This window comes from Hesperophylax consimilis, chromosome 16 (assembly GCF_061612785.1).
Source record: "Hesperophylax consimilis isolate HC1 chromosome 16, BYU_Hcon_1.0, whole genome shotgun sequence".
Taxonomy (NCBI): domain Eukaryota; kingdom Metazoa; phylum Arthropoda; class Insecta; order Trichoptera; family Limnephilidae; genus Hesperophylax; species Hesperophylax consimilis.
Genome location: NC_142851.1, coordinates 21,167,938 through 21,193,078, shown reverse-complemented (window position 1 = coordinate 21,193,078; position 25,141 = coordinate 21,167,938). Strand labels below are relative to the sequence as shown.

General features: G+C 34.0%; 1 protein-coding gene across 2 annotated transcripts in view; it reads right to left on the bottom strand.

The window, feature by feature from the left end:
* Nucleotides 1–23,579, bottom strand: part of LOC149416879 (synaptosomal-associated protein 25) — a 99,693-nt gene extending 76,114 nt beyond the window's left edge. For both annotated transcript variants that reach the window (XM_089641029.1, XM_089641028.1), the window contains exon 1: nt 23,452–23,579. The gene's annotated coding sequence lies outside the window, so the exon portion shown is untranslated. The remainder of the gene's footprint in view (nt 1–23,451) is intronic.
* Between the last annotated feature and the right edge of the window lie 1,562 nt (nt 23,580–25,141).

Below are 25,141 nucleotides of genomic sequence, written 5' to 3'. Positions count from 1 at the left end.
CTTACCCCCTGGCTTTCCGGCGCCCAACCTTTAAATTATTCCAAAGGTTTGTTTTGCATTTACATTTCTCGGGTTAACTTTGTTTTAGTGTTTTCGCAGAATATTTTGAATAAGGGAAATTAGATGAAATATTAAGTGGCAAATCTTCGGTCTAAAAGGGCGGGTTGATCAGGAAGAGATATTCTTTACGAGTAGGAAATAGAATTAAATGTTTTACTATAGATATTATTTTATTGGTATGTAACTCTGTAATAAATGTCGTATTTTACCTACTTACGTAATGTGGTTTAAGATCAACATACGATATGTGAATACAATCAGACACACTCACTAACCAATAGGGCAATAAGTTTGGTGGTACTATTGATATATTTATCGACTCCATTTATAGAATTAAGCATAATCTATACCAGCACTTTATTGAATCCTACAAATTATAGTAGCGTTGGTAATGTAGTTTTAGTGGGGTTTTTTCTTATATGTATTATTGTTCTTGTTGATATATTATTTTATGTTACTTTTACATGTTTTACTAATATAGTTTCATATTCAGTTTATTAGTTTACTGTTTTACCATGCTTCGAAAACAGGGAGTTGTCCTAGCAATACCAAACAGAAAAGGCTGCGCAAATTTCAAACAAACATATTCATTAGATTAGAGTTAGGCAATACAAAAAATGAACAAAATATTAAATTTTTTAGTGAGAGTCTGATTTTTTTGTCAGAACTAAGTGCATCAATGTTGATAACGATTGATGTTGTTGCAAACACTTTTCAAAACGCTCATCAGTGATTCGTGTTCTCATTTGAGATTTGATGTGCTTCATGAGTGTTTCCAAATAGCGAAATCATCGATAGAGCATGTTTGTAAAATGCAGGATATTTCTCCTTGTCCAAATATGTTTTGTAAAACTCTTCCAAACCAACCTGATTGAACTTCTCCTTTATCTGTGCATCACAACACATTTCACAATGTTCCATTTGTAAAATTCCTGGCAATAAATTCACGTCTACGGAGAATGGCGGAGAATCTCGGTCATAAAATATATAACAAAATCCCCTCACCGCTGAAACTTTGTGAATTGTCATCCTTCTGTCCAAAAAATAACAAAATGGGTACTAGATCTAGGCAGGACTGATTCCGAAATATTACTAAAAAATGTAATCTGATAATTATTTATCACGAACGCCTAGTTGTATCTTCGCTTTTACATACTTATTTTCTAACAAATTTAAAATTTTACCCAATTGATTATTTTTCTTATATTCGCCATTAGTGTATTAACTTCTCAATTTGGTTGTCATATTATTCAACAAGATAGTGTTACTATTATGTAATTGTGTTACTATTATGTATTTTGTAATGTTACTGTTTTGTAATTGTAATTGTGTACATGTATGATAATTTGAAACCTGTTAATTTGACTGTACTAATACGGGAAACCTTCCTAGTTGGACAGTCAAAAGCTTCCTTCCATATAATGTAATGTATTTTTTCAAAACTGAAAATCGGCTTTTTTACTTGTCTCCGTTTAGAAGTAGGCAAAATTTGATCATTTCTTGACTTTTCAGATTTCCACAATTTGTCAGAATACTAATTTTTCTTTGACGAAACTTTCTTCCAAGCTAAAAGATCGATATTGAAAGCCAAAATCTATATAAATATATCTCAATATACTTTTGTGGAAAAACGATTCAAAAAGTCATGTTTAGCATGATAATAATTATAATGCTGTATCATGGTCTCAGCCTCATAATAATTTTACGGTACCAAAAATGGAAGAAGATTAATATTATCTCGTGAAAAGTGTCACAATTCCGGACACAACAAACGGAACGATATTAAACATTTTAAACAAAATGAATTATCAAAATATACGCAACAGAAAACAACACCAGAAAATAATGGTAATTTACACAATCATGATTTAAATTTCAGCTAACTTACGCGACAACCTCCAGAACCCCAATACATTATAATTTTACTAACTACTTAATTACTCGCACTGTTTCAAGCTTTGTCCACTGTAGGCCACCATGTATAGTGTAATTTTCTATTGTGTTTAATTTATTAATTAACCCCTGCAGACTTTGTCGTCAACTTACTAACGATCTGCCAGATTTATAATAATAATAATAATAATAATTTATTCCAGGATGTGGGGAGGTTAGTGCAATCCCACACGTCCCATATATGTATACATATTTTTTGTACAGTAGGTATGTGAAATTGAAAAAAATATATGACAGAGAATAAATTAACAACAAAGTAATTGACAACTATGCAGGGCGTGGTCTTGAGTGAGCTTGGGTCCAGCGCTCACTCAGTAGTGGCGCTTGGTGCTGGTAGGCTGCGGTCACCAACGTATTGGCGATTATATTTATGATTTATTTAGAAATATTCCCGGTCGACATTAATTTTCGAATAGATTTGCTGTTTGTAAACGTGTCCCAAAATGAAATACTATTTTCGAAAGCAGATTAAAGATTCTTTCAGATTTTAATTATCTATATAAATAAAAATATAAATGTTCGTTTGTTCAAAATCTTAAATCTTTGAAAGTTCTTCGCCGATTGCTTTAAATTTTTGACACAATGTTGCATTCAAATACGCGTAAGTTTATATATATACATATAGTATATAGATGTCACCTGTGACAGGTAAAAACATGTTTTTTTGTGAAAAACAGCGCCATCTGTTGGACACACATGTTTTTTTTAAACAGCGCCATCTGTTCGATGTAAAAGTAACAGGCGCTATTGTTTCTACAGCAACGCGTGGCGAGTACAGCTAGTATAATAATAAAATTTTGATTTAAAAAATTTAAGTTTTTTAACAGTTAATTTGACGCTTAGCGATTGTTTTCTTCTTGTAAACTGTAAAAATATACCGTGTATTAACTTTTTTATATGAAACTAAAAATATACTTAACTACACAAAATGTATCATATCACAATCACAAATCTTTCACAAACATGCAAGCAAAGGCGGTCGAAGACTTTTTGGAATTTATTGCAATTATTTTTCAAGTGCAATCATTGCAAGTGTGAAAACTTTTTAATGCAAATACAAAGTGTGTTGTTGCTACTTTCTAACACTATTTAAGTCATAGATCTCACATTAATAAAAAAATTGATAGAACAACTTATAGACTGAGAGGTCACAGTCTTTTTCATAACGATCACAGGAATGGGTAGTTTTAGTACATATTCAAAGTATGGCGTCTCCGCATATGAAACAAGTTGGTCTGCCTGCTCTAAGTGGTTGCAACTATGAGTTATAGAGCTCACAAGAGGCTTCATTGTTTCGAAAAAAAAACGATCAGAGGAATGGGTAGTTTTAGTGCATATTCAAAGAATGGCGTCTCCGCATATGAAAAAAGTTGGTCTGCCTGCTCTAAGTGGTTGCAACTATGAGTTATAGAGCTTACAAGAGGCTTCATTGTTTCGAAAAAAAAACGATCAGAGGAATGGGTAGTTTTAGTACATATTCAAAGTATGGCGTCTCCGCATATGAAAAAAGTTGGTCTGCCTGCTCTAAGTGGTTGCAACTATGAGTTATAGAGCTTACAAGATTAGGCTACATTGTTGCGGAAAAAAAAAACGATCACAGAAATGGGTAGTTTTAGTGCATATTCAAAGTATGGCGTCTCCGCATATGAAAAAAGTTGGTCTGCCTGCTCTAAGTGGTTGCAACTATGAGTTATAGAGCTTACAAGAGGCTTAATTGTTTCGAAAAAAACGATCAGAGGAATGGGTAGTTTTAGTACATATTCAAAGTATGGCGTCTCCGCATATGAAAAAAGTTGGTCTGTCTGCTCTAAGTGGTTGCAACTATGAGTTATAGAGCTTACAAGAGGCTTCATTGTTTCGAAAAAAAAACGATCGCAGGAATGGGTAGTTTTAGTACATATTCAAAGTATGGCGTCTCCGCATATGAAACAAGTTGGTCTGCCTGCTCTAAGTGGTTGCAACTATGAGTTATAGAGCTTACAAGATTAGGCTACATTGTTGCGAAAAAAAAAAACGATCACAGAAATGGGTAGTTTTAGTACATATTCAAAGTATGGCGTCTCCGCATATGAAAAAAGTTGGTCTGCCTGCTCTAAGTGGTTGCAACTTCGAGTTATAAAGCTTACAAAATTAGGCTACATTGTTGCGAAAAAAAACGATCAGAGAAATGGTCAGTTTTAAGTAAATCTGAAAAATTCCCCGCAGTTTGGGGAATTCCCGCAAATCGGGAACCCTGCTTGATACACACATTGCCCCCTCCACCGCCCGCGTCCGGCCCGGCGGCCCGCGTCCCGCGTCAGTGTGCGCAGTACAATCGTTGTGAGAGGGTGTGCTTTCGCTTGTTTTGGTGCATTTTTTAATACTATTACCCGTTACTCCCACTTTTACAATAATGTCGAACATAAATACTGCATGCCTGTTTTGTGAATGTAAGATGGACGAAAAAGTGCTGCCTTTTAATAAAAACAGTTTAGAAAAGTGTCGTGATATATTAACAGTTCGTATTAACCGTAATTTGAAACATGCTCATATCAAAATACCAAATGATTGTGACAGTACTGCCGTATATCATCTATCGTGCTATAAAAAATTTACCGCAGTGAAAAAAACAATAATATCTACTCCTGAGACCAACAGTTTAACACTTCTGCCAGTCGAGACTTCAGATAATCAAGCGGAGACATTGTCATCACCTTCACCAAGTACGTCTAGTTGCAAAGCTATATGCTTATTCTGCGATCACCAGCGTAAACAATCACATAAAAAATTTGAAAAGATGCACTGTTTGCAATCAAATGAAACCCGCGAAAAGATACTGATGAAATCGTTAGCATCTAACGAAGTCAATTTACAACATAAAATTTCACAGACAAGTGTTCCATTATTTTATCACACTAATTGTTTGAAAGATTTTTTTAGAAGAACTGAAAAAATATCCGACTGTCAGTCCAATGAAAAAGACGGTGTGTGGCACGTTATACGCGAGAGCCATAAAAATGCCTTACAAAAATTGTATGAATTCATAAACGACATAATTCATGGCAATAATATTCATTTAATGTCCAATCTTCACGAATATTATGAATCTTCTCTGCAGTCAAATAGCACTGAAAATAATATTACATGTTCGAGATTAGAACAGAAAATTCGAGCCTCATTTGATCGAAGCGTTTTAACTATAGAAGAAATAAATGGACGTAAGTTAGTTTTCAGAACGGGTTTGCCAATTGATTTCGTGATGTCGAAACAGAAAGAATTAGTGAAAAGAGATATTCTCACGTCTGCTGCTAATATATTGAGAAAAGAGATTCTTTCCCTGCCTAAAACTCCCCTACCAACCACTTGTTCAGTGCAGGAATTACTCCAAGGCGAGTGTAATATACCCGATGCTCTTAAAAAATTCAACTTGGAGCTCCTTGGCATCGGTTCGCGCACAAAAAAAAAGTTGTCTGAGACTTGCTTAAAGAAAGCTGAATCGATAAGCCAGGATCAAATTTACGCTGTGACAAATGGACATGTTAAGCCTTCTAAACAATTAGCTCTGGGAATGGCTATTAAAAGTCTAACTAACAGCAGAAAAGTTGTGAACATTTTGAACAAATATGGTCAGATACCTAGCTACACTTTATTAGAAGAATTAGAAACTGAAATTACCTATGCCTCCATCGATGAATCTATAACAACATTCATTCCGTCTGGGATAATTCCATGTCCTCAGTTAAATACTGGAGTAGCTTTCGATAATTTTGACCGTTACGTAGACACACCTTCTGGAAAAAATACATTGCATGACACAGTAGGAATTATTTTTCAAAATGAAGAACAGTACTCCATACGAAATCAACCTATTGACTTGTCAATGAAACCATCTAAAGGCAAAAGAAGAAGGGCATTCGACGTGATTGACATTAATATAGATCATCCCATTAAAAAACCAAGAATGAGTGACAGTATGATTTTACTTGATAGTGACTTACGTAAAACAACTGAATCTGTCAAAATAAATGCAAAGAATAGAGATTTATTATGGGTTTTGTGTCATGCTGCTGAAATCGAGAATACTCCTATGTGGGTAGGATTTAATAACCTCACTATGAATGATCAAACCAGTAAACAGAAAATAGCTTATTTGAACCCAATAAACATGTCTCCCACTAACACTTCCGTTGTTAAAACAACAATGCAACAAGCAAAAAGTATAGCCGAAGAGTGTGGTCAGGAATATATATGTGTTACATATGATCTTGCAATTGCAAAAGTGGCATTACAAATACAATCCACAGAACGGCCAAATTTTGACAATCTTTTTATTTTTCTTGGCACATTTCATATCATCCTGGCCTATTTCAAAGCTATAGGAAAATTTATAGATGATTGTGGTTTGACGCATATGCTAATCGAAGCTGATTTGCTAGCCAATGGGTCTCTTAATGGATTCATGTCTGGTACGCATTACAATCGATGCAAGAGACTTCACCCTATTATTTCACTGGCCTTACAATTAATCCATTTTAAATTCTTTTTAAAAGAGGAAAATCTACAATTGTCACCAGATTTGGTAGAAGAACTGCAAGAAATAAAAAATAGACGAATGGACAGTTCTGGAAACATCTTGGTCGATGTTGACAATTTCTTTTTATCAGAAATCATCTCTAAATACAGAATTTTTCGAGAAAAAACTCAAAACGGAGAACACGGCAAAACGGCACAATTTTACATGCAATATATAAATCTGATCGAGTATTACTTTCTTTTGAGCCGATCGATACGAGAAAACAATTTTGAGCTTTACAAATATGTACTTCCAAAAATTAACAATATATTTTTCATACTAAATCATCCAAATTATGCGCGATGGCTCACAAAGCACCATGACGACATATTAAAAGTCCAAGACACTCACCCAGGCCTCGAGCTTCATTTAAAACGTCATGGCTTGGGTATCAAGCGCACTGACAAAGCGTTTTCTAGACAACCCGTTGATTTAACACTAGAACAAACCATAAACGCCGATGCTGCTAAGCGATTGTCTGGTGTTAGCCATTTTACTAATTCCTTGTCAGGCCGACAGCGTTGGGCAAAAAGCCATGCACTGAGATCCACCATTATAACTCATGTTTTAGAAGAAACTAATATTACCAGGGTACAAGACGTTACCTCTGATCTGCAGACAGCCAACATTTCCAAAAACAAAAAGGCAGTGAAGAAACTTGTCGATACTGTAGAATCTTATGGCAATCCATTTGATTATCAAGACGATAAAGACGAACTGTACAATATTGTCACTGGGAATTCAGTAACGAATGAAACCGCAGACTTTCTGCTCAATATAGAGGCTACAGGAGAAAATCAGAGAAAAGAATTTATATCTCAATGTAATGAAAATCCCGACCGTTTCGAGAAACCAATAAAACGCAATGAAATCAGGAATTTCTGTTCAGATAAATCAAAAAAGCCATGTAAAGCAGCACAAAAACTGCAAGTTATAAAAGCAGAACGAAACGTCTTCGGTCGTCTTTTAGGAATTTCCCTTAATCAGAAACTAGATTTGCCAAAAGTTTTGGAATATCCATTATCTTCATCGTCACCTTCAATGAGTCATTTAGATGGTTCCTTGATGAAGACTAACAAGGCTGCACTCATGAAAATATTGGAAAAAACAGCCAATGCCAATACGCCACAAAAAATTGATGTTGTGATTGTAGATGGATTCTATATTCTCCATTTAATACCAGTGCATGTGAAAACATTTGGTGAAATGTCGCTATACATTTTGAAAAAATGTATGAGCTACAAAGCAAACCGTATCGATGTAATATTTGATTCTTATTTATCACCCTCAATCAAAGATTTTGAACGTGAAATGAGAGCTGGGCACAAAGCTACCCCCAAAACACAGTATAAAATAACATCGCCAAAACAAATCAGACCAAGAAATTTCGTCAAAGAATTAAGAATTACACAATTCAAAGAAGAACTCGTGCATTTTTTCATAAAACATTGGAGTTCCGAGGAGGCTAGTCTAGTCATTTCTGGAAGCACGGTTAATCTCAATTTTGAAAATAATTGTTATTCGTATGAATATCAAAGCGACGGCAAAAAGGTTGTGCAAAACGATAACCCTAATTTGATGTGTGGGCACCACGAAGAAACCGATACAAAAATAATATACCACATATACAGTATTCAAGAACCATCTAATATTTTGATTAAAACTTCTGACACTGATGTAATCGTCATTTTACTGGGAAATTTGGACAAATTCGAAAAGCATGAAATATTTATTGAATCCGGCACTCTTGCCAAACGACGTATTGTAAATGTTAACAAAATTTATCTCAGTATTGGTGCTACATTGGCAAAGAGTTTGCCAGCGTTTCATGCTTTGACAGGGTGTGATTATACCCCTGCATTTTATAGAAAGGGCAAACAAAAACCTTACAATATCCTAAGTAAAAACACAGTTTATCAAGAGGCTCTAATAGAGCTAAGTTCTAATGCTCCATTGACAAATGAAATCAAATGCAAAATTGAACAATTCATATGTGAGTTCTATGGTGTGAAGAGTAAATCTGTAAACGAGGCCCGCCATAAGATTTTCCTCAAAAAATTTAAGCCCAATAAAGAGAATGAAAAATTTAACAAAACTCTTATGAATTTTGATGCTGCTTTTTTGCCACCGTCTGAAATCGAACTAGTTCAACAGATACTTAGAGCTAAATACGTATCAAATATCTGGATAAATTCAACCAAAAATCCTCCAAGCTATCTATTGCCAATTGAACATGGGTGGAAAGAAGAACACGGCAAATATGTCCCTATCTGGTATGCAGGGAACCGACTACCAGATAAAGTATCTGATGTTACTGTAACGGAGTCAGAAAATGACAATATTTCTGGTGATGTCAGTGGTAAGTTTTATACGATTGCGGATGTATAGGTAAAAATCGTTAGGAAACGAAAAGTTTGCATGTATTTGTTTCTTATTAATGGCATATTACGTATCTAAACCATAAATCTCATTAAGCTATACATACAAGAGTTCGTTTCCTTCTGTTTTTTATATATACATATGTATAATAATTTTCATATCATCAAAATCGTCATTTTTTCTATCAAACTTTACAGTTATTTTATCACATTACAGACTCCTCGTCTACGTGCCTAAGCAGCGAAGAAGAAGATTCCGAAGATGACGAAATCTAAGTTAAATCTATCCAAGTTAAAAAAGGAATCTTGAATATTGAAATTGAATATTTTAAGTTTTTTATGAATGTTTCTACCTTAATATCAAAATCTAATTCCATTATTCCATTCCAATTTTGTGCTCTGAGTTGTAATCTTAGTTCTTCTTCGTCATATTTTGCATAGTTCCGATAAGCTTTGGTGTTTATAAAATGTTTTTTCGTATTTCGATTTTGCTCTATAATTTGAATTATGGAGTGATCTGTGATTCTGGGTGCATCTAATAGATTTACCTGTAGTTCAAATACATTTGTTATCACCAGATCAATTAATGTACTTGATGTTAGAGTTACTCTAGTGGGATCTTTTACCAGTTGTTTCATCCCATTGAATTCAATGATTAAGTTTTTAAGTTTTTTGTATAGATGTCTGCATTTTTATTCATGTTTATATTGAAATCTCCTACTATAATATTAGGTTGTCTTATTTTATGTTTTCTGAACACCATTTTTCGAAGTACGTTAAGAAATCCCTCAAACTCGAATTAGGTAAACGGTATACGATACCGTAGACCCCTTTTTTTAAGCTATTTTTTACTTTTATCGCCAAAATCCATGATGTTTTGATGTGACTAATGAAAAAGCTCATAAAAATATTAAAAGAATATTAGAAGTAAGTAAATATTTAACTCTTTAAGCCTTAGTAATATTCTACAAAATGATTAATCTGTGATTTTACCCAAAGATGTTTAAATTATGGAAGTTGAATTAATAAAAATTGGATTTGTTCGATTTAATTTTTTTATTTTATTGATTACTGTTATTTTTTTTCTTTGAAATACAACCACTGAGAGCAGGCAGACCAACTCGTTTCACCTGTGGAGACACCATACTTCGAATAGGTACTAAAACTGACCATTTCTGTTATCGTTTTTTTCGCAACAATGCAATGACTTGCGCGCATCATAACTCTGAAATGCAACCACTGAGAGCCGCCAGACCAACTTGTTTCATCTGCGGAGAGGCCATACTTTGAATATATACTAAAACTGACAATTTCTCTGATCGTTTTTTTTTTCGAAACAATGTAGCCTAATCTTGTAAGCTTTATAACTCGAAGTTGCAACCACTTAGAGCAGGCAAACCAACTTGTTTCATATGCGGAGACGCCATACTTTGAATATGTACTAAAATTACCCATTCCTCTGATCGTTTTTTTTCGAAACAATGAAGCCTCTTGTAAGCTCTATAGCTCATAGTTGCAACCACTTAGAGCAGGCAGACCAACTTTTTTCATATGCGGAGACACCGTACTTTGAATATGTACTAAAACTACCCATTTCTGTGATCTTTTTTTTTTAGCAACAATGTAGCCTAATCTTGTAAGCTCTATAACTCATAGTTGCAACCACTTAGAGCAGGCAGACCAACTTTTTTCATATGCGGAGACGCCATACTTTGAATATGTACTAAAACTACCCATTCCTCTGATCGTTTTTTTTTTCGAAACAATGAAGCCTCTTGTAAGCTCTATAACTCATAGTTGCAACCACTTAGAGCAGGCAGACCAACTTTTTTCATATGCGGAGACGCCATACTTTGAATATGTACTAAAACTACTCATTTCTGTGATCGTTTTTTTTTCTCGCAATAATGTAGCCTAATCTTGTAAGCTCTATAACTCATAGTTGCAACCACTTAGAGCAGGCAGACCAACTTTTTTCATATGCGGAGACGCCATACTTTGAATATGTACTAAAACTACCCATTCCTCTGATCGTTTTTTTTTCGAAACAATGAAGCCTCTTGTAAGCTCTATAACTCATAGTTGCAACCACTTAGAGCAGGCAGACCAACTTTTTTCATATGCGGAGACGCCATACTTTGAATATGTACTAAAACTACCCATTCCTCTGATCGTTTTTTTTTCGAAACAATAAAGCCTCTTGTAAGCTCTATAACTCATAGTTGCAACCACTTAGAGCAGGCAGACCAACGTTTTTCATATGCGGAGATGCCATACTTTGAATATGTACTAAAACTACCCATTCCTCTGATCGTTTTTTTTTCGAAACAATAAAGCCTCTTGTAAGCTCTATAACTCATAGTTGCAACCACTTAGAGCAGGCAGACCAACGTTTTTCATATGCGGAGATGCCATACTTTGAATATGTACTAAAACTACCCATTCCTCTGATCGTTTTTTTTTCGAAACAATAAAGCCTCTTGTAAGCTCTATAACTCATAGTTGCAACCACTTAGAGCAGGCAGACCAACGTTTTTCATATGCGGAGATGCCATACTTTGAATATGTACTAAAACTACCCATTCCTCTGATCGTTATGAAAAAGACCGTGACCTCTTAGACTATTATGAGTCCGGGTAAGTTTCAGAAAAACATTATTATATGGATTTTTTTATATTTACTCAGCTCGAAATTGAATATGTCAGCTTTTGATACAATGTTATTGTAAGAAATTATTGCATAGTCTGTAGAAACAAGAAATTTTGTTTTATCCACTTTAAATAGGACAGAAGAGCGTGTTGTACTATATAACAAGAGAAAATCCTTACTTTGAGAGATGAATCATGTACACAAAGAAAATTCTTGTCGATTTGCTGTGCTCGTATATATATTTATTACGCACAAAGCAGAATTTAATGGGTCGGGGATTGAAACCATAACCCGGAACAACATTCCGGACATTCGCATCGGTTACCGGAAATGTGTGAATAAATAAACGCAAGCGAAAAGGGTAAAAAGTTAGAATCGGAAAACTGTTAAACCTTCGAGCCGTGGCGGGGGGAGGAGAACGGAAATGATATACAGCCTCATCCAAAGCCTCTCAGTACCGCCCCGGTGAAAGACACACATTCAGAATCAAATATTTCTTGAAATGGTTTTAGCCGTGTTCAGTAAACAGTTATGAATAGACCGGTACTTCTAAACCTTCTTCCTCACCTCACCACATATCCCGATTGGGGATGCCGTGGATCCACAGACTCCGGGTAGCTGGAACTCTTATGCGGTTTTTACATTAAAAAACTGTCAAAAAAACGACTGAAATGTATACCTACTACAACTAGATTTACAACCCGGTTTCGTACCTGATTTAAATGGTTGTGCGTGTCAGTTTCGAATTTACTGAAAAAGTAGAAAAAAAATTTCTAATTTTTGTGATGATGATTTTATGTAGTGGTGTAGTTGATGGATCTAAAAATAGTTTACTGTCGAATTAAATGGTGGAACCAAATTTATAAAAGTCGCTACGCACCCAGTGTTTCTTGGCATTTGCGGGGTAAGAGATGATGCAAGCAGGTGAAAACCAAATCAGTTCGAAAAACATTTTTGAAACTTTCGATACCATCGGAGTGCACAAATACATTCAAACGTGTCCTCTTTAAAATGGCTTTCCTGACTTGAACATATTTTACTATCATAATTTTTTATCCATAGCTCATGTTGTAGATAACGTTGTGAGCTAAAAAATATTTGCGTTGACCTATATATGCCATAACGTCAAAGTGATCATCACCGTGAGGGTTTTTGCAGCTCAGACAAACAGATTGTGCGGTTTTGGGTTAAAAAAACAATTTTAATGTATAAAAAAACAATGTTAATAATAATTTATAATAATAACTTATTTCATTGATGTCGCTATTCCAAATTCCTGTAATATTAAAAAATAAGAAAATACAAAGATTGGCATTCTCAGACTATAAAAATATTACCATTTGTTGTTTCGGCTACTGGCATTATACCTAGCTCTCTCATTCAAAATGTAGGCGTATTAGATCGGTCAAAGAATTTATACATAATAATGCAAAAATCAGTCATTTTAAATACATGTAGGATTACAAAGATTTTTTAAACATTTATATTTAGGGATCAATAGGATTTATAGGTCTAGTTAGGAGTTAGAAGGAGTCCGAACCCTCTGATATGAAAATATCTGGAGTCGGTGAATTATTTTCCCATTTGATCTCTGGTGAGTTGACGTGTTGTTCTTGTAGTTTTTTGTATTTATTATGCTTATATAATGCACTTGCATATTGTGGATTGACTAGATGATCATTTGTGGAAAAGTGTGAGGAAGGGTTTAGTTTTTCCTGTGGGGAAGATTTAACCCGGACATAAAGTCGGAAGAATGAGAATAATTCAATGACCACAATAAAAACGACTTTATATTAATATCGAAAAACTTCGCAGGTCATGCAAAACGAATGGGAAGGCATTTTCCGCATCATCTGAATATTCCACATTTCAAACAATGCGGCAGTTCCACTGGCCGAACAGTGAATAGCATCCAACTGTAGCCGTACATCAGCAGGCGATTGTAATATACGGCTAATCCGCTGGTGGAACCGGCAAAGATTTATTACTTCCACAAACTATCCTCCAGAGATCTGGAGCATTTGCCTCGTGGAATCTGGAAGCTTAAGGCTGCCAACTGAAGTTAATAATAGTAATGTAGGTACTGCATTGCATTGCAGTTTACTGCGAATGAGTCACGAGTAGAAACCTACACGAGTTTCAACTTTGGACACTTTCCAGAGGTCTTAGTTCAGAAGTCAGGGGATGGGGGCGATTTTATTTATTTCACCAGCTGTAGAGCCAGGGATCTAATGGTGCGTATACATTTGCGAACTTAAACGCGAACCGAGCCACGAATTACGGGAAAGGACCGAAGCAACTGCAAGCGGCGTTTCGCGCCGTTTGCGATTTCTTCGTTCCTTTCCCATATAATTTGAGGTTCAGTTCGGCAGTTTGGTTCGCATGTATATACGTAGAATTAGACATCGTTTTTCAGTCTCGAGGTTAATTAGCATCATCATTGGCAACCTAGAACCCTTGAAGTGTTCTGGTCCTCAGGGATATAGTTAATTTATGTATTCCTTCAATACACAATTTATGCACAGGTACGAGAGAACTTTGACGGTCCAACTAGGAAGGATTCCAATTTTAGGACAGTCTAATTGACAAACTCAGTTCATATTTTTATTCAATTTGGGGGGCGGGTTTGGGTACCACCGCCCCGGGAACCATTTATTGAATAAACCAACACCTCTGCCATAGGTCACCCCAAGTTACGCTACGCGGTGTGATTTAGCAGGGGTGCCCGGAATCAGGGACACACTGATCCATACATTCCTACCGACCCCTCATATCTTTTACCTTCCCAGAACTTCCTCTAGTTCCTTTCCTTAATAAAGATCTTCCACACAGCATCACAACAGATGATATAGGTTTGAGGGGAATTATTATTTTCAGGGCCTCTTGTGTGGGGTTAACGTAAAAAAATATTATTCATAAAAAATAAATTTATAAAGTTACATGAATAAATTGATATCTTTTTAGAATTAGTGACAATAATAATGAAATATATTTTTAAGTATGTATATGTAAATGTGGTTGTTAAATTACTATCAACTAGTCAACAAAATGTTCACTTTTGACAATGCCTACATCAAGAAGCCAATCATTGTCTAATTTTACGCAAACATTCTAACTTTTCAATTTCCTTGTGTCGGGTATGGTTTTGAATTTTTTTTAATCTACTTACGAAAATTGGCTTTGGACAAGGGAAGTCAGAGTGTTAGGTGGGATTAATGGAATACTTGTGTACTTAAGTGTAATATAATCTCTACATCATAATATACCACACAAGAGTTCTAACTGCACGGAGCAAGTGGAGGGGGAGGCGTGTGGAAAAAGGTCGATAAGATCTCGTCTACTCAGATCTGGTCACTTAACACTTTTAAGCAAGGTTTCGATTCTAAATGTTGGTCTTTATCCAGGGCGACCCTGAGTTATCTACCACTACGTTATCTACTATTACGTACAATTTTATGTGTGAAATCACACATAAAATTTCTAATTTTGATCAAATTTTTCTTAAAAGTTGCTTTCAATAAATCAATTTTTGGATTCCATTGTGGTGATTGATTTATGAAAGAGTTCAGGCGCAACGATAAAGCTTGAACTAAAATCGCGCTAGAATATTATTAGCTTAATATGAGATTATGGGCTTTCTGATGAGCTTATTTGTAAGTTGGCATTATAATATTGTTTTCCGTCGCAAAACCACTTGGCTCTGGGAATGATACTGACTGCATTTAGTTGATAAATAATAGCATTGATGTTGAAAATTATTTTCGTGAAGGAAATACATTTTTTTTTTAATTTTCACAAATTATATCAAGTCCTCCTCCCCCATAGAACACTTCATATCAGATAGTATTATGATTTTTGCACAATTTCTCCAAACACGAGCTCTCTCTTCGCTCAAGAGACGATAAAACCCATGAAATTCTCAACCACTGCTTTACAACATTCAATTTGTTCTCTACATTGAAATTATAGTTTTTAACACGATATATCTTACGATATATATTCTTACTCTCACATATGCAACTATTAAGGCCTAACTAAAGAGGCACTTTATGTTCCCATCGGCTTTATCATACTCAAAATTCTCCATTGATTAATTTCCCTACCTTTTTTTAAATAATAATGATATGAATAATAATTTAGACTGACCTATAAAACCCAGACAAAAAGCTTTGCAAATGACACCAGAGCTCAAGTTAAGAGGAAGCTACAAGCCAAAAATGTGTATATTCTTGGTATACCTTATATTGTAGGTAATAGGCATTAAAATCGCTTGACAAACGGAGTCTAGAAACGTTCGATTTTAAGCAAAAAAAACTGGTTTTATTTATTTTCTAAATAATTTTATAAGAAAGCAAAAAAGTTAATCAAGTGAAACTGTCACAGATAATCTTAGCTTTAATAATGTTTTTTTTAATTGTTTCCTTTATGCCTTCATACATTTCTATTGAAAATATATATTTTTTTAGTAGTTCACATTTATATTTTTTATTTAGTAATTTATTTTTTAATTTGTATTCTATTCAAGCGAAGCGATAGGAAGACCTTTAATTAATTTAGGGCATATTTTTTGGTATTCATAATGTTCACCCATTCGTTATAAAGATTAATCAAAATAGTGATTTGGCATTAAGCTTCGCCTTAAGAAAGATCCAATATTTTTTTACGCCATTTATTATCTGGTAGATTTACTACCTAGAGTGAAGAAGGCATGGCTGTTTACGAAACCGACTAACTAGCCATCACGCCAATTAACGCTGAGGATAGGAAGCCTAAAATCGTTGCAGCTTCTCGTAGAATTAAGAGTTTAACATATAATCTAGTAACATTTTATTTTCTAATTTGTATATAAATATGTCTTAGCACACACTCATTGCTTCATTCACAATCACACATCGCCTAACACATTCCGTTTTTCTGACTCTTGACATTGCCCGACTAAAGTAATTAATTCAATTTCCTTGTGGAAAACTGTTTCCTAAACTGATTTGCTATAAACTCAAACATATTGGTGTACTTTTACAAAGATTTTATTCGAATTTACTTCCCTTGTGATCTGCATTAATAATCTACCAAATCATAACCCTGCATAATATGCACTCGCTCCAACCCCAAGCGGGGGTCGAGATGATAAATGTAGACAGGAATAGCAGAATATTTATTGCCCTTACGGAGTAACAGAACGTTCAATACTTTATCTAGCACACTATAATAAAGCCATATAACTGGACCAAGACTCTCAAGACCCCGTGAAAAGTTATTTTTTGGTTACAATGATTCAAGTACTGCATTAAATATTTACATTTTTAAAGCCACTTGCAGACAGTTAAGACTATCCTTTGGCGCATACAAAATTGTAAAACCATCCCCTGGAACCTTTTATACTTTGCTGTATTTCCTATCAACCTTTTCTAGATGTACCATCGTTATCTTCTTTATTATTGTTCGAAATTGAATCATCAATTTACAAGAATCTTTATGTACGAGGGTAATCCAAAAAGTTGTCTCAAAAGTGCTAGGAACGCAGGGGAACTTTTTATACGGCTGTTGGCAACACCGTTGTGCATGTTGCTTCCCCCAAAAGTTGCAATATCGGAAGGTTTCCGAAAGATGAGAATCTCTAATGTTCACTGAAGACCACGAAAGCACTTCAGCAATGATGACAAAATGAAAGATGAGGTTCAAAACTTCCTCGATGACATGGCGTCAAGTCGGTATAACATGGGTACACAAAAATTGCCACAGCACTTAGAAAAATGCATCGACTGAAATGACGATTATGTAGAAAAATAAAATTTCTCCGCATTTTTTTAAATAGAAGACTTTACTTTTGGGATTACGTTGTAATCCTTCTACAATTTATTTGTTAGCATTATATTTCAAATGTTTTCATTTAAATATAGGGTGGCGTACCTTAAAATAAACATGTTAATTATTATTCACATAATATTATTTAAAATGAGAGATTTCTTACGGTCAAACTGATTGCGCAGTTTTGTAGGGCTTCAATATAAAATATAGATTGAAACAACAACAAAAAATTGTTATACCTACGATTCCATAAAATTACCTTGGACATAAGTGTTATATTACACCCCCTCATATTGGATGGTTTGTGTAGGAAGAACTAGAAAGTACACAAGAGTCCCAATGTGACCACAACATCCCAATATCAGGGAATGTAATGAGGTCTATGAAATGAGAGGGGAAAATGAAATAAAATAGGAATCTCTTGTAAATAGAGGATCGAAATACGTGGCTATTCAAATGTAATTGCTAAACATAAATAAGGTAATGTTATTTGAATCAACGATTCAATCCTGAATGTTGGTCTTGCTCCGGGCGAGTTTGTAAGAAAGATTATTTGTTTATCCTTCCGCTAGGGGCGCTGTCTCAGGCTTGGGAAGGTTTTGTTTGAACAATGTACCTACTACCATCATCAAAGATTAAACAGAACTTTGATAGTTTTATCCAATTTACCTTTCTACGACTATAAGGCTATTTTGTAAGGACCATCTAACATGTTTTTGTTTGGTAAAAATATGGACTTCACTGGGTAAATTAAAACATACATCTAGACCAAATAAATAACTATTTAAATGATAATAAATTAAATATTATGATTTAAGATTTTCACGTAATATCGTGATTCATTTTTGTATTATTATAGCGTGTTGCGCTTCCTCCTTCTTAAGCCAACATTTCGGATAGCGTTGCAGCATCATCCCTGATGATGGATACTGTAACCCTGTACGAAACGTTGGCTAAAGGAGAAAGCGAAACATGACATAATAAAATAACTTAAATATTTATCACGAAGATAGAAAAAAAAATGTTTTACCCACTAGGTACATTTCGATATATATAAAAATTGATGTTTGTTTGTCCCCTTTAGACTCAAAAATTATTGGACCGATTTCGATGAAAATTTCAAAATTTGTTCTTATTAATATCGGGAAAAACTTAACATATTAGCTCAGCACTAGAATGAGATTCAGAGTCGAATTAAATTCGATATGATGTAGTTTTTTAATAGTAAAAATGTGGTATACAGTAGTGAACGATAGAAAGAGTCACCCGAAGAAGACACGAATCAAATAATTATTTCTGGTAAAATGAGACGTAAGTAATGAAAGAAGAGAGTGAGGAGAAGATATGACATGGAAGTAATGGTTGAAGAAATCGGGAACTCCCGATTATCTAACTCCCAACTCTCGATTATCCAACTCCCGATAATCGGGAAGACATGGTACAATCCATAGACATATGAATATTAGTAGACCTGCCCTAAGTGATTAAAAGCGTATTATCCCCACTCCCCATACCGGTTCCATTGGAGCCGGCTGTGCTCGCGTATGGCCTCAAGTGAAATTTGAAAACGTGACGTCATCATTCTTGTGCGAACTATGGTCGAGGCATCATTGGTTCACTTTACGAAATAACACGGCAAAATCTTGACCTAATGCTATGAAAACTTGTAAAAATAGATGTGAAAAAGAGAATAAACCCAATTGTCGTATTACATTCCATATATAAGCATTATTTTACTTTATTTTAAGCATATTCACATCGTATAATATAGATCAGTTTTAGAAACATATACATACTATCACACCGAGAAACGTCTGGACGCGAAACACAAAGCTGGTTGGTTGCTGGGAAGTAAATTATGAACATTTATAAAAGTGTCTTAACTAAATACTTAAACGAAATATTCGACTCTGAAAATAGAACCGAATTTTTTTGCCGAATTTGGACTTCGCAAATTTGTTCATAACGTGGCGAGTAATTTGCGCTCCCATGTAAAAATGTCTATTCATTCAAAAGCAGATTTTACTTTTAAGAAGTAAATGGTGATATTATAATGCGAGATGCCTATTTACTGTCAGATTGATTTATTGACGAATCACAGTCAGCTTCACTCCCTTCGTTCTTCAACAGTTGATTTTACCCCTCGCCATTATCTTCTCGTCTATTAATTCCTATGTCTGTGCATGGAAGTAATGGTTGAAGAAATCGGGAACTCCCAAGGAAGACATCGCACGATCAAATGAATCAAATGAATCAAATACTTATGTGTGGTAAAGTGTGGCGCTTGTGATGAACTAAGAAAGGGGTGTAAGGAGAATGTATGTCGTAGAAGTGAATGGCAGGAGAAGTCGATGATGCCCGAGGAAGACACGGCATGTACAAGTGAGACATATACTTATTACAATACAATAATGTTATTTCCACGTTAAAAATGCCTCAGCTTTCAGGTACACTAGAATTCACATCTAAACTTTACTCCAAACCGGGTGCACGTCAGCTATTTTTTAATAAATATCAATATATTTCAGAACCAATGGTTCCTTCATCAGGATACAGAGAAGGTAATTAATTAGGTAAATGTACAAAAAATATTTTAAAAAATTATAATAATACAATAATTATTACGTAGGGTCCATTATTTTTGTACATATTTTGCGAATAAAGTAAGTCAAGTGCTAAGCCCGTCGTCCGACGGGTCGGTAAGCAATCGACATAAATGAAACGCTGTAGGAACCTGCGTAGAAAAGTTCCACAATTAACTGCGCTGCAGACCGTTACCTTACTTTAGAGAACTTCATTTTCTGCGCGGGGTCCTGCAGCATTCGGTTTATGTCGAGTGCTTACCCACCCGTGGGACGACGGGCTAACGTTATGAATTCACGGCATAATATTATTATCTATTCGTAAATTATTCATATTACAAACTATGAAATATATATTTAAAAACAAAAATAATTTCAAAATAAATGAAAACAGAATGAGCAAAAGAAAAAACAATATATTTTACACCCCCCGAACCAATACTAAATTAATGCAGACACACAGCAGTTTCATTGGTCCTCGTACATTTAACCTTCTACCACTACAAACTCAAATGATAAATAGAATGATAAAATATGTAAAATAGGTAAAATTATGGCTGAATGACGCAGATATTGGAACTCTTTTTCTATAAATTTATCTATCCTTCTACAACTCACTTGCTGTAACTTTCTAAACTGTAGTACATTATGTTTTCTCTTTACTTTTTATAATAACTAAAATAAAACTTTTTCACTTATTCTGCTTATGTATTTTATACTTTAGGTACTTGGAAATATAGTAACCGTTTTTATATTGCCCACACTCAGGCAGTGCCTTAGTGGGTTTTCATTTCTTGTTTATACTATTTGTTATTATATACTATTTGTTATCGTGTATTATATGTGTAAAGAAATGAGAATAAATAAAGTAAAAAAAAATAAATATGATTGCATAAAAGGCCTCACAATAAGGTGATTCATTTTTGATCTCCGTGGAATAATTCCGAGATGTTCTGGCGTTCTAGGCAAATTCGTCATCTTACAATCATCGCCTCAAGGTCAGATAATGTGAGATAATTCCGCAAAAAAACTAATAATTAGCACTTCCTTGCTTTCAGCATTACGCATACCTGCATACAATTCCTATTTCAATGTTTTAGCGCCTAGATGAATTTGAACGATGTAGATAATTCTTGTGATTATCATCGCTAGGTGTATAAAATCACGATATATGTAAATTGATGGGCGTCATTCTATGAAATTTTTGTATCAAGCGAATATTTGTTTTATTGTGTTCATCTCTTTCTATACCGACTAGTTTTTTAATGTGCCTAAAATAACCAAGAATGGTTGCATTTTTTTAAGCGATCAGAAAATTGAACTCAGTATCACCCTGTGAAAGTCCACGATTCAGAATCTAAATGTTACTTGAAATTGCTCGGTGACCAGAATGTACATCTCCTTCCTCTTGCCCATCTCCTTAAGGCAAAGCTTAATGCTAACCCACTATTTTGATCAATCTTTATAACGAATTGGTACACATTATGAAAACCAAAAAATATGCTTTAGATAAATTGAAGGTTTTCCTATCGTTTCGCTTGAGTAGAATACAAATAAAAAAATAAATTAGTCATTAAAAAATATAAATGTAAATTACTAAAAAAAATTTTTTTTCAATAAAAATGTATGAACACGTAAAGGAAACAACTTTTAAAAAATACAGTATTATAGCTAAGATTATCTGTGACAGTTTCACTGGATTAACTTTTTTGCTTTTCTTATAAAATTATTTACAAAATAAATAAAAACCAGTTTTTTGCTTGAAATCGAACGTTTCTAGACTCCGTTTGTCAAGCGATTTTAATGCCTATTACCTACAATATAAGGTATACCAAGAATATACACATTTTAGCCTCACAACATATCCCCAAAGGGGAGTCCCTGTGACTGACAAATTCTCTTGTGCGACATTCAAATTATTTTATTTTATTTTAAATATGATATTACGGGATATTTCTAACTGTGTACTTAAGCACCAAAAACTGCGGAACGATGAGCTCTGGTGTCATGAAATTTGCACGACTTTGCTGTCTATAATTTATTGTATAAAGCAACTATTTTCAGTTCGAAACACGAGCTATGAAACTAAATTATCATTTACATAAGACAAGACGCAATACTTTTTGTTCATATTAATTTTCCAACTGAATAAAGGGTAAGAAATGTATTACATTTTATAAATAAATATAATAATTTAATGCATTCTATCGTTTCTAGTTGGTTTAGAATGCAGGAGAACAAAACAGCTGTCTGAAAAGTAGGTACCTAACTACATTATTAGAAGCCAAATAGGTAGAATAAAAAGGTAGGATCCCGTAATAAATTATAACTAAAAAAAGATCGTAAAGGTGTGAGATTAGCGTAAGGAAATATCGCCAAGAAATTATAATAAATAAGTCATTTAAAGACTGGTAAAATTTGTGCAAAAGAACAGGAAAGATTTAAGCAGGAAAATTAACATAAAAAACTTGTAAGTAAAGGAAAAATAAAGTAAAATAGTAACTGCATGGTACCCCTATCCAAATATAAATAGTACAAATCAATGGACTCATTGATGGGGAGAAGTTCTTAGTCACAGCAGCCATGGGAAAAATATATCAAGGTATAAAAAGTTTTTAAGGAAGAAAAGTTTGGGAGGGGCGCCAGTATATTCCCCCTAAGGGCGGCAAAATTTTCTGAGCATATTTAAAATTTGCTGAATAATAGGTAGGTACCTAGATTTTATTATTATTTTGTTTGAAATAATAAGTTAGTCTACATATTCTTGTAAGATTGCATCGTTTGTTACCTTCCATACGTAGGTATTATTATTTTTCGTAATTTTAGGACGGGTTATTTCACAGAATTTGAACAATTCATCAAATTTCAAGTTCTGTGGAAGTTCAATTCAAATTCTGTTATTATATCATCATGGGTCAGTTGTTTCACAGAACTTGAATAGCACCTTCCAAGAAGTTGAATTTAAACTTGAAATTGGATGAATTGTTCAAATTCAGTGAAACAACCCATCTTCAGTTTCTTTGAAAACAGTTGATCATAACTGATCTTCATCCATAATGCGCGTTCGGGCTAATTTAGGCGAATGTAAAAATAAACCTTATCTGATTAATAAAATTAAAACAATGTGAACTAACACCAATGCAACATAACTGTTTCTAAAATCATCATACCAGAAGGTGAAGTCATTCTACAAAAAAGGTGGGCTGAAGAGCGGATATCAGCGCATTGTCAAAATTAAGATAAGAGGAATGATTTATGAATGTATATAATGGGTTCGTAATGATTAATAGTGTAAAAACACTATTATTTGACATTGCAAAACGTATTTAGAAATAGTGACGTTTCAGATGACCGAAAATTCTCAATTCTCAAGTGACAGGTCGAGCCAACAGTGACAGTAGAATGACATGAAGTGAGCCAATTTAGGCCGATACCTATATTGAAAATTATTAATGAAATTTGTACTTACTTGAATTTGTTCTGGGTTTTAACTACAAATTAAACGACGACACAAAAGAACACTGATACACACCCACACAAAACTAAACACTTAACAGCGGCGGGACGTTTTCAACATCTGACAGTTGCTGGTCGATTGAAGAGAGGTTAAATGCGCAGTGGACTGGGCATGCGCAAAGCGGCACGCGTTGCAGACATCGTTTAAAATCACACATATTTATGAAAACTAAAAATTATACATGAAAGTAATCAATTTTTTTAATGATAGTCACCTAAAAGTTGAAAAAAAGCATTGAAATTTTTTTTCAGGAGTTTGATCTGCATAGTTTTTACATATGAGATGAAATTAAATAATATTTCCGCCATCTTAAATGGAATAATGTATTAAAAGTCTCCAGGCGCGCAGATGCGCGGCCTAAAATCTCAACAGCTCCTATGGAATTTTAAGAAAACTTATCAAAATCTTGTTTCCTTTCTTGTATATTAAAATTCTTGAAAGATAATAGATAGACTTTTTTAATCGGAGTCTTCATTGTCATCATCATTTTTTCTACCGTAGACTTATTCGCATGCGCCGACACCGGGCGGAAAATTCAAACTGAATATTGATTTTGCAATAAAATATTTTCCTTTGTAAGCCTTTATTATAATGTCCTTTTTTGAGATATTTAAGTAATTCTCATTAGTCTTGGTTTTTCAGATGGACATGTTGAGCGGACGAATAGAGAAAGGGTTGCAAGATAATATAATTGATATAACATTTAACATTAACAAAACATTTCTAATAATTGCTTACATTTCTCCTTATATTAAATTAGTGTAATATGTAATGTTTTGTAATTGGACATGGTCCGTTAGTAAAAAAATATATTTAACTATATACTTTAGATAATATAAATTTCATGGAAGAATATAGAAATCGATTGAAAAATACATTTGTATTAGGGTGGCATAGATGTGCCTACTTTAGATTTGCTGGCAATTTATAGCATAAATAATGGTATTGCGCAATACTTTTGTGTGAATTTAGCCGCTAGTAGGCAGCCAATATGAAGGATTATTAGGATATTTACTAGATTATATACAAACTACCATAGTTTTTATACCAGTGTGATGATGGAAGATGACATAGACAACGCTGTCTGCGGGGACCCCTGGAATTTTTTTTTATATGTTTTGGAGTAACTCTTGTAAATAATGAAGATGACGAGAGATTTTTAGATGATGTGTAAAGAAATGGAATTACTTTTTATAAGTTTTTTTTTTTCCAAACTTGTTTTGAAGGAAAAGCAATTCTTTTAAATCATCGTACATACTAATTTCGGTCGTCTGTGTTGATGTGACTTAGTAATTCCAATTTTTAATTTATCATGAATTTAAATGTCATTTTCAAAATTGGAACTGATTTTGTGAAGTATAATTCAGACTTCAGACATGTGATAAAGTAGGTACCTATCTGTAATCAGAAAAGTATTTTATTAATTAATATTTAAATATGAAAATGTATTTTGAAATATGGATTTCTTTTATTAAAATTTTTGCCAGATTTTAGAATTTTAAATTTACTACAGGCAAGTATACTAGAATAATAATAATATGCCCAACCCCATTAAAATGTAGGCAGTATTTACCTAACACTGGCTGCTAGAGGCCCTTTTGTAGGGTATTGACATTCCTTCCAGACAATGGCGGCAAATAAT